Genomic DNA, 13,662 nt, shown 5'->3' with positions numbered 1-13,662 from the left:
TAATTTAGTAACATAGAAGCTGTTTTTTTTAATCTGTTCCTGTCCAAAAAGACGTTTCCTAATCGTGCAATGATACATCCTTACACGAGCCTAAATCGGTTTACACAACGCTCAGACATTACTCATAAACCGAACATTGCCGAGTAAAGCGTTTAGCAAAACAAAGGTCGGTGCTAATCTTGCAGCTGCAAATTGCAGCATTATTCTCAATGTATCCTTTTCTAGCACATACCGTATGGTTCAGACTGAAAGTTATTAACTTCCTCATTTTATCTAAAAAGACGAGTCCTCTCTGTCCCGTGTGCAAAATTAGCAGTATACTACTATGACCACAAACAATAATAACAAAATATCCCCACCTTTTGCACCTTAATTCTCGGGTTCTACACCTTGAAGTCACCTGTAGCCGGGCGATAAGGGAAAAGTAAGTATAAATAACAAATGTTTTAACCGTTTTGTTTATGGTGTTGGTTGAGGGTAAATGTATGTCAAGGTGTGTAAATCTTAGTTATATAAGTCTTTGATTACACCCTCCACCCCCCCCAAAAAAAAAATAACAAAAGGTTTCACGAGCTGGACTCTAGTCGAAATAGATTGAATGGGCCGTTCGAGTCAAGAGGCTATAACAGCCGACCAGAAACACTTTTTTTGTTCAAGGCTACGTGTACAAAAGTTTGTTTTTCCAAGAAACGATTTTTGACAAAACAAACAATATGTTAACATTAGGAAAATTCTAAATTGTTGACTGATACGAAGAATAAAGGTCAATAGTGCTACAAACCCTTTACAAATAATAGCACGTAAAGCTTCGCTGTGTGAAACGACAAAAATGCGGACAACACCAAAACATCGCAACCAACAATACATTGAAATGTTATTTTTGCAAGGCATTAAGTTAAGAATTGTTAAAGTAAAAAACGCAACGGCAAATTTTCCCTGAACCGAATGACAAATTTAACATTTTGTATACGTGTTGTATATCAAACTGAAATAAAGAAAAAGCTATTATGAAAACAATTATATATGAAATTCGAAGCTCCATGGTCTAACGCATTACAAGTTTTGGTAACATTGTTTTTGGTAACATCTGCTGTCAATGCTTACAGAGTGCCAAAAAATTGGACCGATTCTGCAAGTTAGTTAGAGCGCCTAATCTTGGCAATGTCTGCATTGCCGGCAATATGCTGCAAAATGACGCAATTCACCTTCCAGGATGTAATGATTGAGCAGGGCGTGTTAGATAAAGAAGAAATGGGAAAGATTCCTCCGAGCAAAATTGGTAAAAAGGCTGCAACTTGCAACAGCGATAAGAATGCAACATATAGTTGTTGATTTTTAAGGATAAGCTTTTCAGGAAAATGTCACCATGTGTTGGAAAACTAGATAATTATTGTCCAACTTTGGTCTAACATGTTATACTTGTGATATAAAGCAACAAGAATTATAACGAACATACTTACACTTGCTAAACATGCTTACACTTGCTAAACACTTCGCCCAAATGTTTTTTAAATGTCTTAAATCAGGATGTATCAAACATCTAAGGGGTTATGGAGATAAATATGGGGCAACTATAATACTTATAATAAGGGCGATTATTTTTTGAATTGTCAAAAAAAAGTCAAAATTTTGTTAAAATTTACACGTTAGGCCAAAAAAAGGCCTCCCTGATTCGGAAAAATGCATTTAACAGTATTTGCTTTCTTTTTTTGCTTCTTATTTGCAATTATCCCAATTCCTATTGTGAAAACTATATAGGTCCCTGCTAATTTTGTGCAAAATTTTTTTTACGTTGCATTTTAACCGTTTATAAAGTTGTTTGTCTTTTTGCTAGGACACTAATGCAGTACTTCAAACAACAATATGTTGTTTAAATCAATGTATTTCTAACAGGTCAAAATTTTGTCAAAATAAACTATTTTTAGGTCAAAATTCCTTATTTGTTTGGTCAAAAAATAATAGTCTGACTTATAATATAAGCCAGGTAAACTCAAATTTATGCGTTACGTTAGTAGGCTATATTTCTCAAAACTTAGCAAAGGGTGTTGAGACCCCATGATCGGACGACAAAATTCGAAATATTAGGAAACACTGGCGCCTTGAATAAAGTTGCTCCATGGTCGATTTAATAAAGTACAATTTTTTACAATACCGTAACAATAATTAACTGTGTTTCCTAATATTTCGAATGGTGTGGTCCAATCAAGGGCTTAACTGTGTAGTAAGAAGTTTTTCACTTCACTATTTCGGCGGAATAAAGATGGAGCCGTTGTCGTATTGAAAAGGCGTCGCTCTTCTATTTTGCTTGAAATACCTTTTTCTCTCTTTCGTTATGTATCATAACACCCTTCTGAGGAAGTCCTTCAGTATTACTTCCTAAAATAACAACTCAAGGGCGTAAGTTTATTGGCTGAATCATAAAAGAGAAGAGGAAGTTTATAACTCTGCAACCAGGAGGAGTTTTTTTCTCTTCTTTGAACATCATTTCCTGCAAAACACATCCTTGCAGATTGTCTTTACAGCATATTGTCTTGGTGCTTTTGCTCGTGGTTGCAAGTTGCAGCATTTTCACCAATTTTGCTCGGAGGAATCTTTCACATTTCTTCTTTATCTAACACACCCCTGCTCAATCTTTACACCCTGAAAGGTGAATTGCGTCATTTTGCAGCATATTGCCGGCTATGCAGACATTGCCAAGAATATAGGCGCTTTAACTAACTTGCAGACTCGGGCCAATTTTTGACGCCCTCCGAACATTAACAGCAAAACATCTTCGCAATTTTACGAAAACTTGTAATGGGTTAGATCAGGGAGCTTTGATTTTCGTATATAACTGTTTTCATAATAGCTCTGTCTTTATTTCAGTTTGATATAACACCTATACAAAACGTTAAATTTGTCATTCAGTTTAACAAAAATTTTCTGTTGCGGCTTTTACTTTAACAATTCTTAACTTAAGGCCTTGCGAAAATAACAATTCGATGTATTGTTTGTTGTGATATATTGTTGTTGCCCGCATTTCTGTCGTTTCCAGCGAAGCTTTACGTGCTATTATTTGTAAAGGATTTGTTTACAACAAAGCACTATTAACGATTGTTGTTCTTGTCAGTCAACGATGTAGAATTTTCTTGATGTTAAAATATTGTTTGTTCTTTAAAAAATCGTTTTGTGAGAAAAAAAAATTTATACACGTAGCCTTGTACAAAAAGATTTTTTTTGGCGTCCTTTGCCGATTCGGTTGATCGTTTTTTCCCCCCGCTAAACCTTATTTTATTCAAAGAGATGTATTTGCATCACCTGAATTTCAGAAAAACTGTTTATTTTTCATCGAAAGCAATATGTTTCGTTAGACATATTTCGTCAAAGTTTTATAAATATTTTAATATTGCGCGTTTCTACTTTAGTTGCATTGAGAAGAATTCAAAACTTAGTTTGAATACTGCCTTGTTGTGCATTTATATCAACAGGATATTTACTCCCATACTTTACTCGCTTTACAATAGGTTAAACGGAATAAACGCGTTAGAGTCACGTGTATTGCTGTTTATATTTATTTTTTTGCAAAGCCAGGATCGGCAGTTGAAATAACTAAGACTTCCCTTAACTACAATAAACGCGAGTGACACATTTTCATGGATTTGATTACTTTTTGCAGGTCTGGTCTAAATACTTTGATTTTATACATTTTTCTGCTTTAGGTACTATTACCTTTTAGGTCTTATTGTGTGTTTCCATGCTAACCGGTTCGCTGATCTCATACAATTTCGTGAGACGGTTCTATGGAACCGGTGCGAACCGGCTGAATCCCACCACTGCTAATAATATACATTTTTTAGTTTTTTTCTCATATGAAAAAACTTGTCATTTTTGGTGAATATATATTTTGTATTTCTATATGCTGCGATTTGTGTTACATCTGAAAAAAATACATCTCTTAGTACGTTTTTAAATTTTATTTTGCGACGAATCAAGGCGAAATATTTGAAGATGGTGAATCCCCAATCGCTGATTTCTTTTTCGTCTAAAAAATAAACAAAAACACAAATAGGTCGACGTTTTCAAAAGCAATTATTAGGCCTATCCTTAGTATACTAAATTGAATAATTTCAAAAGTGAATAAGTCGAAAAATGGTATATTTACCTGCATATACTACTCTTCAATCAAATCATCTAAAAACGTAAACAGGTATAAATTAGCCAACAATCATTTCATCGATCATATAAAACTAAACACTTTAGAATTATTGCTACAAGTTTTACTAGTTAGAAAAACAAATAAGATAATAAGACAAAAATATATACAATCATGTGGCACTCGTGAACGAAAAACTGTATTACATTATTCAACAAGTTTCAAAAAATATTGTTTATACGAAAATCAAACTGTCACAAGAAATATTAGGGGGTTCGGGGGTACTCCCCCTGAAAAAATTTTCCAAAAATGTTTTAACCAATGTCAACCATGTCATTTTACGAATTTTTTTGCATTTTTCCGTAGCTCGCATAATATTTAACGTTGTGAAAGCAATATATCATTTTTAATGAAAAGGGCACTTTTGCCCCCCTTCGCGCTTGTTCCCCCCGCGCCCCCTCTCTCCGGCATCTCTGTTGCTAGAACACTCATATTTTGTTTATATTTTGGATTAAACGGCGTTTATTTTAGTTTTGATAAATTACCCTCTTGATCCTCTTCAGGTAGTTTGTCATCTTCTACTTCATCACCATACTTCCTGTATCTCCAATGATACCGGCGGCAACTGCGTCTGTAGTATCTGCAGCGACGACGACGATGATAGTAAATCCGAAGCGCGTCGCCGCTCTCAACTGTGAGTAGAAGAATTCCCAAGAGAAGTGCCAAGAGAAGGAACTTGTTCATCTGAAAATATCAAAATAATGATACAAAACAGTTACGATGATATGTTTAGCTCGTCGAATAGAGCTTCCACTTCCACGTTATTACATTACAGCTTTAACATCAATAGGCTATACGCGTTAGTTTTGAGTAAAAGCAGGTAAAGGAGCGTGTCGGCTTCCATGCGCTTGTAAGCTTAAGTGAAAAACTAAAGCGTTTATGAGAACTACAACTCATGCTACGCACGCTTTGACATTGAAAGCTGGCAAAACCACATGCACTTGGGAGTGCTTTTAGTGAAGAGCGATATAGGGCTCAAAAGCCTTCCCAGCCATCGTACAACTAGCTTTGCAGTTCGAAGTGACTTCATTTTCGCATCGCATTCCAACAACGGTTAAGATTTCATCTTACCTTGATGTTTTTGCTTTGCAACAAATCAAGTGAAGAGATGTTCCACCGAAGTCGCTATTTATGCGATATTTAGCATAAACTTCCCTTCAATGTCACTCACGTTCATTGGAGAGAGAGGAAGTATTAGTCATCCCAATTGCCGATGATGCTGACTTTTCAAAAACATATGATCAGCGAAGAACGTGACTGTAACACGTACAGACTTGTCTGAAGCGACAGTTTGCCAAAAAATCAAATTCTTTTTACTGTCGAAGCATAATAAAAAAAATTTGGCGCTTGAAAATCTACCTTTTTAGGTTATGTTCTCTCAACGCAGATATTCTATTTCGCGTTATTACTCGCTTACCAACAAAAATAATATTACCTTTTTAACGGAAGTGGTAAATAATTTTCAGAGCAAGGAAGCGGGCGATTTCAAGCTGTAACTTTTATATAAAAAAAGCAATTTGTTTATTTGTCGACTATTTAGAAATTTAGTGTTGATTAATTTAAACCTAATTTGTTTAGGGCAGTTTTGTAAAAAAATATTAATTAACTTAAGGGGCAATTTCAAGTACTGGTTTTACTATTATCTTCAAAAGAGAATTTATGTACGTCATATATTTTTATGATTTTGAAAGCTTTTTAACCGACTATTGTCGAAATCCCACTAATAAAATACATGAAAATCTGTGACAAAATGGATAACTAGACACGTTGCTTGCGATGGTTAATGTTAAAGTTAATTCATTGCTTAAAAACAAACTTGAAAATATAGCAATCGAGCCTTTGCTAATAACGCGTCGCCCGTTGTAGATTTTTTCTCTACTAGGAATTAAGAAAGATTATCCCATTCTTTATTATGATTAATATCCTACTGAGTTTATATTCTGGTTTGACTTCCAGTAATAATCAAAAGCCTAGAGCCATTAAAATTGCTATATGATTTTTTGAAGGTTGTTATTGCCTTTATCATTCAAGAGCGAAAGAGGTTTGTTGTTCGATCTCTACAAGAAGGAGAGAACTTTTACTCTTCATTTTGTATAGTTTCCTGCAAATAAAGTCCTACCACTGTACCCTTGGAGCATATTGCCTAGTTCATAGAGCGAAGATTTGGGCTTTTACACAGCATTGTTAATTAGAAATGTTCGCCTACCAAGTACAACATGTAATTTGAATACATATCACAGTCTGTTTAGGGCAGGGTTTAATGCTCGTAACAAAAAATGGTAGAGATTTAAAACATTAAAATTGTTTAAAAAGTAGGCCTACTGTGTACATCTGCCATGTGTGTCAACTAAAAGTTGGCCAAATGTGGTTAACCAAACAGAATGCTTTCGACGATAAAACTAACATTTAGGTCATTTCATTAATGCTGTTTGGAAGATATGGCGAGCCTTTGCACACAGCGTTTTTCTCCTGCTCCCTGCAGAATTTCCGCAATAATCAAAACACTAGAGCGCCAAGTAAAATTACCATATGATTTTTAAGGATGTTATTGCCTTAATCAGTTTAGAGCGAAAGAGGCTTATTGCTCAACATCTGCAAGGAGGAGAGGTTTCTTCTCTTTACTTTGTATAATTTCCTGGTACTTTGCCCTTGCAGCATATTGCCTGGCTTGTTTTGTTTTTCGTCTTTGATCTCACCCACTCTGTGAAGCGCGTTGGACCAGCATTGAATTTAGCATGGAGACCAACTATTAAATTCGTGAGTTTATTTCATCTTATTTTTTGCCTTACCGGTACTGTGGCATTAATATCGACCACATGTACGAAAAACAACCTTCCAATATCTTTAATTCATACACTTTTTAACGTTTGTTTATTATCGTTTTTCAAAAAACTTAACTGGCTCTCTTTACAAACATTGCATATCAGAAAAAATACATTTTAACCTGTTTTATATTGGCAAATCACCATGAAAAAGCATGGGATCTGTGTAAATGTGAATTTTCCATAATTTTGTAAAATGGGTGCGAAATCCAAGTGACAAGTTCGTGTTGGCAACTAAGTTTCCCATGTTGCCAAGAACGGTTTACGCCTTTACGGCATAACAAACATACTGCTATTTTTGCACACGGCGCGGAGAGGTTCGTCTTCTGAGACGCACTGAGAAAGTTAATGACTTCAAGTTAAAACCATAAGGTGCCAGAAAAAGATACATTGAAAAGAATGCTGCAATTTGCATCTGCTAGATTAGCACCGACCTTTGCTTTGGTTTATGAGTAAGGTTTTGGTGTTGTGTAAATAAATTTAGGCTCGTTTGAGGATGTATCGTTGCACGATTAGGAAACGTTTATCTTATCAGACAGGAACAGATTCACAAACAGCTACTGACTTTGGTTTAGTGGAAAATTACTGAACTTTTTTCACAAGTTCGTCAGATGACGATATAAGTACTGACTGGAAACGTTTTAAAAAGTTTTTTTTTAATAAAGCATACCCAAAGTGTATTTCCAATTTTTTACGTAGTACAACACTCGCATTGTATGTTACACTACACGAGTAATATTTTAAATCACTTTGGCCACCTTGCAAAACAATGAGCATATATTGGCAAGTAATATTGCTAATTCCATCTTAATATATTGCTAATTCCATTTGGTCAATACATATCAAATCCAACCGTATGAACAATCTTTTTTTTTAAATATAGGAAAATTAAAGGCTTCTGATCTTCCGCATTACAAGTTTAGGCTATATTGCAGAGATGTTCTGGAGTTAATGGTCGAAATGCAACAAAACATTGGCCCGAGTCAGCAAGAAAGTTAGAGTGCCCATCTCAGCAATGTCTCCATAGCCGGCAATATGCTGCCAAATGACTCAATTTAACTTCCAGGATGTAAAGATTGAGGAGGGGAGTGTTAAATAAAGAAGAAAAAGGAAAGATTCCTCCGAGCAAAATTGGTGAAAATGCTGCAACACACAGCCGCGAGAAGAATGCAACATTAGATTGTTGATTTATAAGGTAGTGCTTTTCCAAAAACATGTACAGGCAAAATAGATAATCATAGTCTAACATGTCATACTTTAGAAAAAAGTAACAAAAATGATAACGAACTTTCATACTCAAACTTGCTAAGCGCTATGCCCAAATGGTTTTTCAATATTCTAAATCAGGATGTATCCAATATCTGAGGGTTGGCGGAGAGAAATATGGGGGGCCAATATAATGCTTATAATATAAGCCAAATAAACTCAAAGTATGGTTAGAGGTCATCTAGCATTCGAAACATTAAGAAGCAATGCTGCCTCCAATAAAGTTCCTTCATACTCAATTTAATAAAGTAAAATTGTTCCTAGAACCAATCATTGTTTTTTGTTTTATGTTATATCTAATGGTGGGAAATTTTGTATTTTACTAAAAAAAGATGGAGCCTTTGTCGTATTGAAAAGGCGTCGCTCTTCTATTTTGCGTGAAATGCTTTTTTCTCTCATTCGTTATGTATCATAACACCCTTCTGAGGAAGTCCTTCAGTATTACTTCCAAGAATAACAACTCAAAGGCGTAAGTTTATTGGCTGAATCATAAAAGAGAAGAGGAAGTTTATAACTCTGCAACCAGGAGGAGTTTTCTTCTCTTCTTTGAGCATCATTTCCTGCAAAACACATCCTTGCAGATTGTCTTTACAGCATATTGCTTTAGTGCTTTTGCTCGTGGTTGCAAGTTGCAGCATTTTCACCAATTTTGCTCGGAGGAATCTTTCCCATTTCTTCTTTATCTAACACGCCCCTACTCAATCTTTACATCCTGGAAGGTGAATTGCGTCATTATGCAGCACATTGCCGGCTATGCAGACTTTGCCAAGATTAGGCGCTCTAACTAACTTGCAGACTCGGGCCAATTTTTGACGCCCTCCGAAATTTTACGAAAAAAATCAAATAATATTAACTTTTTAACGGCAGTGTTACATACTTTTCAAAGCAAGGAAGCGGGCGATTTCAAGCTGTTTCTTTTATAATAAAAAGCAATTTGTCAACTAATTTGGTAATTTAGTGTTGATTTATTAAAACATAGTTTGTTTAGGGCGGTTTTGTAAAAAAATTATTAATTAACTGAAGGGCAATTTCAAGTACTGGTTTTACTATTATCTTCAAAAGAAAATACTATGCACATCATACATTTTTATAATTTTGAAAGCTTTTTAAACCAACTATTGTCGAAACGCCCACTAATAAAATACATGAAAATCCGTGAGCTCTCCCCAAAACAACTAAAGTGGAAACGCGAAATATTGAAATATGTATGAAAGTTGGCCAAATGTGGTTAACCAAACAGAATGCTTTCGAAGATAAAACTAACAATTAGGTCATTTCATTAATCCCGTTCGGAAGATATGGTGAGCCTTTGCACACAGCGTTTTTCTCCTGCTCCCTACAAAATACTTCTCCTAATAGAAAGAAAGAGTAAGCTTATGGCTTTCTTCATTATGATTAATATCCTACTAAGGGAATTTCATGGTATAACTTCCTGCAATAATCAAAACACTAGAGCGCCAAGTAAAATTACCATATATTACCATATGATTTTTAAGGATGTTATTGCCTTAATCAGTTTAGAGCGAAAGAGGCTTATTGCTCAACATCTGCAAGGAGGAGAGGTTTCTTCTCTTTACTTTGTATAATTTCCTGGTACTCTGCCCTTGCAGCATATTGCCTGGCTTGTTTTGTTTTTCGTCGTTTAAATTTGATCTCACCCACTCTGTGAAGCGCGTTGGACCAGCATTGAATTTAGCATGGAGGCCAACTTTTAAATTCGTGAGTTTATTTCATCTTATTTTTTGCCTTAACGGTACTGTGGCATTAATATCGACCACATGTACGAAAAACAACCTTCCAATATCTTTAATTCATACACTTTTTAACGTTTGTTTATTTTCGTTTTCCAAAAAACTTGACTGGCTCTCTTTACAAACATTGCATGTCAGATAAAATTCATTTTAACCTGTTTTATATATTGGCAAATCAACATTAAAAAGCATGGGATCTGTGTAAATGTGAATTTTTCATAATTATGTAAAATGGGGGCGAAATCCAAGTGAGGAGTTGGTGTTGACAACTAAGTTTCCCATGTTGCCAAGAACGGTTTACGCCTTTACGGCATAACAAACATACTGCTATACATAACAAACATACTGCTATTTTTGCACACAGGGCGGAGAGGCTCATCTTCTGAGATGCAATGAGAAAGTTAATGACTTCCAGTTAAAACCATACGGTAAGTGCCAGAAAAGAATACATTGAGAAGAATGCAGCAATTTGCATCTGCAAGATTAGCACCGACCTTTGCTTGGGTTTATGAGTAAGGTTTTGGTGTTGTGAAAATAAATTTAGGCTCGTTTGAGGATGTATCGTTACACGATTAGGAAACGTTTATCTTATCAGACAGGAACAGATTCACAAACAGCTACTGAGTTTGGTTTAGTGGAAAATTACTGAACCTAAAACTTTTTTCACAAGTTCGTCAGATGACGATATCAGCATTGACTGGAAACGTTTTAAATAGTTTTTTTTTGTAATAAAGCATACCCAAAGTGTATTTCCAAGTTTTTAAATAGTACAACACTCGTATTGTATGTTACACTACACGCGTAATATTTTAAATCACCTTGGTCACCTTGCAAAACAATGAACATACATTGGCAAGTAATATTGTTCATTCCATCTGGCCACATACTTGTTAAAAATGATTTTGACTAAATTATCAAAAACAATAAAATGATTTGGTCAATAAATCTCAAATCCAACTGTTAAAAGAGGCTTTTTTTTAAATATAGCAAAATCAAAGACTCCTAATCTTCCGCATTACAAGTTTAGTCAATATTACAGAGATGTTCTGCTGTTATTGCTTGGAATGCCCCAAAATATTGGCCCAAGTCAGCAATAAAGTTAGAGCGCCCAATCTCAGCAAGATCTGCATAGCGGGCAATATGCTGCCAAATAACTCAATTTAACTTCCAGGATGTAAAGATTGAGGAGGGGAGTGTTAAATAAAGAAGAAATAAGAAAGATTCCTCCGAGCAAAATTGGTGAAAATGGTGCAACACACAACCGCGAGAAGAATGCAACATTAGGTTTTTGATTTTTAAGGTAGTGCTTTTCCAAAAACTCACAAAATGTACAGGCAAAATAGATAATCATGGTCTAACATGTCATACTTTAAAAAAAAGTAACAAAAATTATGACGAACTTTCATACTCAAACTTGCTAAGTACTTTGCCCAAAAGGTATTTCAATATTCTAAATCAGGATGTATCAAACATCAGGGCGGAGAGAAATATGGGGCCACTATAATGCTTATAATATAAGCCAAATAAACTCAAAGTTGTGCTTTTTATTATGGTTAGAGGTCCAGCATTCGAAAACATCAAGAAGCAATGCTTCCTCAAATAAAGTTCCTTCATACTCAATTTAATAAAGTAAGATTTTTCATAAGACCAATCATTGTTTTTTGCTTTATTTTATATCTAATGGTGGTAAATTTAGTATTTTACGAAATCGGCGGAATAAAGATGGAGCAGTTGTCGTATTGAAAAGGCGTCGCTCTTCTATTTTGCTTGAAATACCTTTTTCTCTCTTTCGTTATGTATCATAACACCCTTCTGAGGAAGTCCTTCAGTATTACTTCCTAGAATAACAACAACACAAAAGCGTAAGTATGGCTAAATCATGAAAGAGAAGAGGAAGTTCATACCTCAACTCTGCGCCAAGGAGGAATTTTTTTCTCTTCTTTGAGCATAATTTCCTGCGAAACAAATCCTTGCAGATTGTCTTTACAGCATATTGCCGTGGTGCTTTAGATTTGTTCGTTATTTTAATTTGATCACATCAACATAGTAAAGTATTTTTGACCATTTTATTAGTTTTCAACTGCCCAAGGAAAAACGAACGTAGGCCTACTGTTACAAATTTTAAATTTTCGTAATAATTAAGTACCTTTTCGAAAGGCTTTTGAAAAGGCGAAAAGGACTTTCATTGCATTTTGTAATTATTATTTTTCCGGCCATTGTTCAATCCGAGAAATGCATTGTCACGAAGTCAAAAAGATTGTTTATAGAGTTGAATTTGAGGTTATTGAAGAAATCATTTTTCAGTTTGTTGATAATTTAGTAACATAGAAGCTGTTTTTTTTTAATCTGTTCCTGTCCAAAAAGACGTTTCCTAATTGTGCAACGATACATCCTTACACGAGCCTAAATCGGTTTACACAACGCTCAGACCTTACTCATAAACCGAACATTGCCGAGTAAAGCGTTTAGCAAAACAAAGGTCGGTGCTAATCTTGCAGCTGCAAATTGCAGCATTATTCTCAATGTATGCTTTTCTAGCACATACCCTATGGTTCAGACTGGAAGTTATTAACTTCCTAATTTTATCTCAAAAGACGAGTCCTCTCTGTCCCGTGTGCAAAATTAGCATTATGTTAATTATGCAAAAAACCTTTTCATCGAATATTTAGTCGCCAACACTAACTTGTCACTTGGATTTCGCACCCATTTAACATGTGGGAAATTCACATTCACACAGCTAATTTCCCATGTTTATTTTTCTATTGATTTGCCAATATGAAGTTAAAATGTATTTTTATCTGACATGTACCCTAACTAGGGGCGGATTAAGGCGGGGGCTGAGGGGGCTGCAGCCCCAGGCCCACCAACAAAAATAGGCCCACCGTTAACAACTTAATATGACTAACCGAAGTTATCAAATATGACTAACCGAAGTTATCAACAAACCACAATGAGCTACCTTAAGTTAGGTTTAGCTCAGCCAGACTGTGACAATACCTAAAAAATCGTGAATGTTTCAAATAATAATTTCGATGTTGTGCCAGCATGCATCGTAAGGTAACAAGCCTCATAGGCCACGTTAAAAGGATTTGTTGTGCAGAGGGGTGTTACAAAAACATTTTAGAATGTGATGTAAGTATAAGGTTTGACGAAGTCATGTTTCATGTTAAATTGCACATAGGACTATTTGATCTCACCCACTCTGTGAAGCGCGTTGGACCAGCATTGAATTTAGCATAGAGACAAACTTTTTAATTTATGAGTTTATTTCATCTTATTTTTTTTCTTACCGGTACTGTGGCATTAATATCGACCACATGTACAAAAAAACAGGAAAAAAATAGGAAAGATTCCTCCGAGCAAAATTGGTGAAAATGCTGCAACACACAACCGCGAGAAGAATGCAACATTAGGTTTTTGATTTTTAAGAAAATGTACAGGCAAAATAGATAATCATGGTCTAACATGTCGTCATTTAAAAAAAAAAACTTTTATACTCAAACTTGCTTAGCACTTTGCCCAATTGGTTTTTCAATATTCTAAATCAGGATGTATCAAACATCTGAGGGGTGGCGGAGAGAAATATGGGGGGCCACTTCTCAAAGCTACGCAGGGGATCACAAGTGTTAAG

General features: G+C 35.2%; 1 long non-coding RNA gene across 1 annotated transcript; it reads right to left on the bottom strand.

Annotated features, from left to right (window-relative positions):
* Positions 1 to 3,938: 3,938 nt before the first annotated feature.
* Positions 3,939 to 5,278, bottom strand: LOC146167098 (uncharacterized). The gene is made up of 4 exons (XR_014498677.1): positions 5,264 to 5,278; positions 4,678 to 4,876; positions 4,142 to 4,170; positions 3,939 to 4,021 (listed from the first exon to the last, which is right to left on the bottom strand). It is a non-coding gene; the product is annotated as an uncharacterized LOC146167098 (long non-coding RNA).
* Positions 5,279 to 13,662: the final 8,384 nt, after the last annotated feature.

The sequence above is a fragment of the Ascidiella aspersa genome, chromosome 1 (genome assembly GCF_963924565.1).
Source record: "Ascidiella aspersa chromosome 1, kaAscAspe10.2, whole genome shotgun sequence".
NCBI lineage: Eukaryota > Metazoa > Chordata > Ascidiacea > Phlebobranchia > Ascidiidae > Ascidiella > Ascidiella aspersa.
Note: the sequence above shows the minus strand (reverse complement) of the source record. Positions and strands in the feature narration are given on the sequence as shown.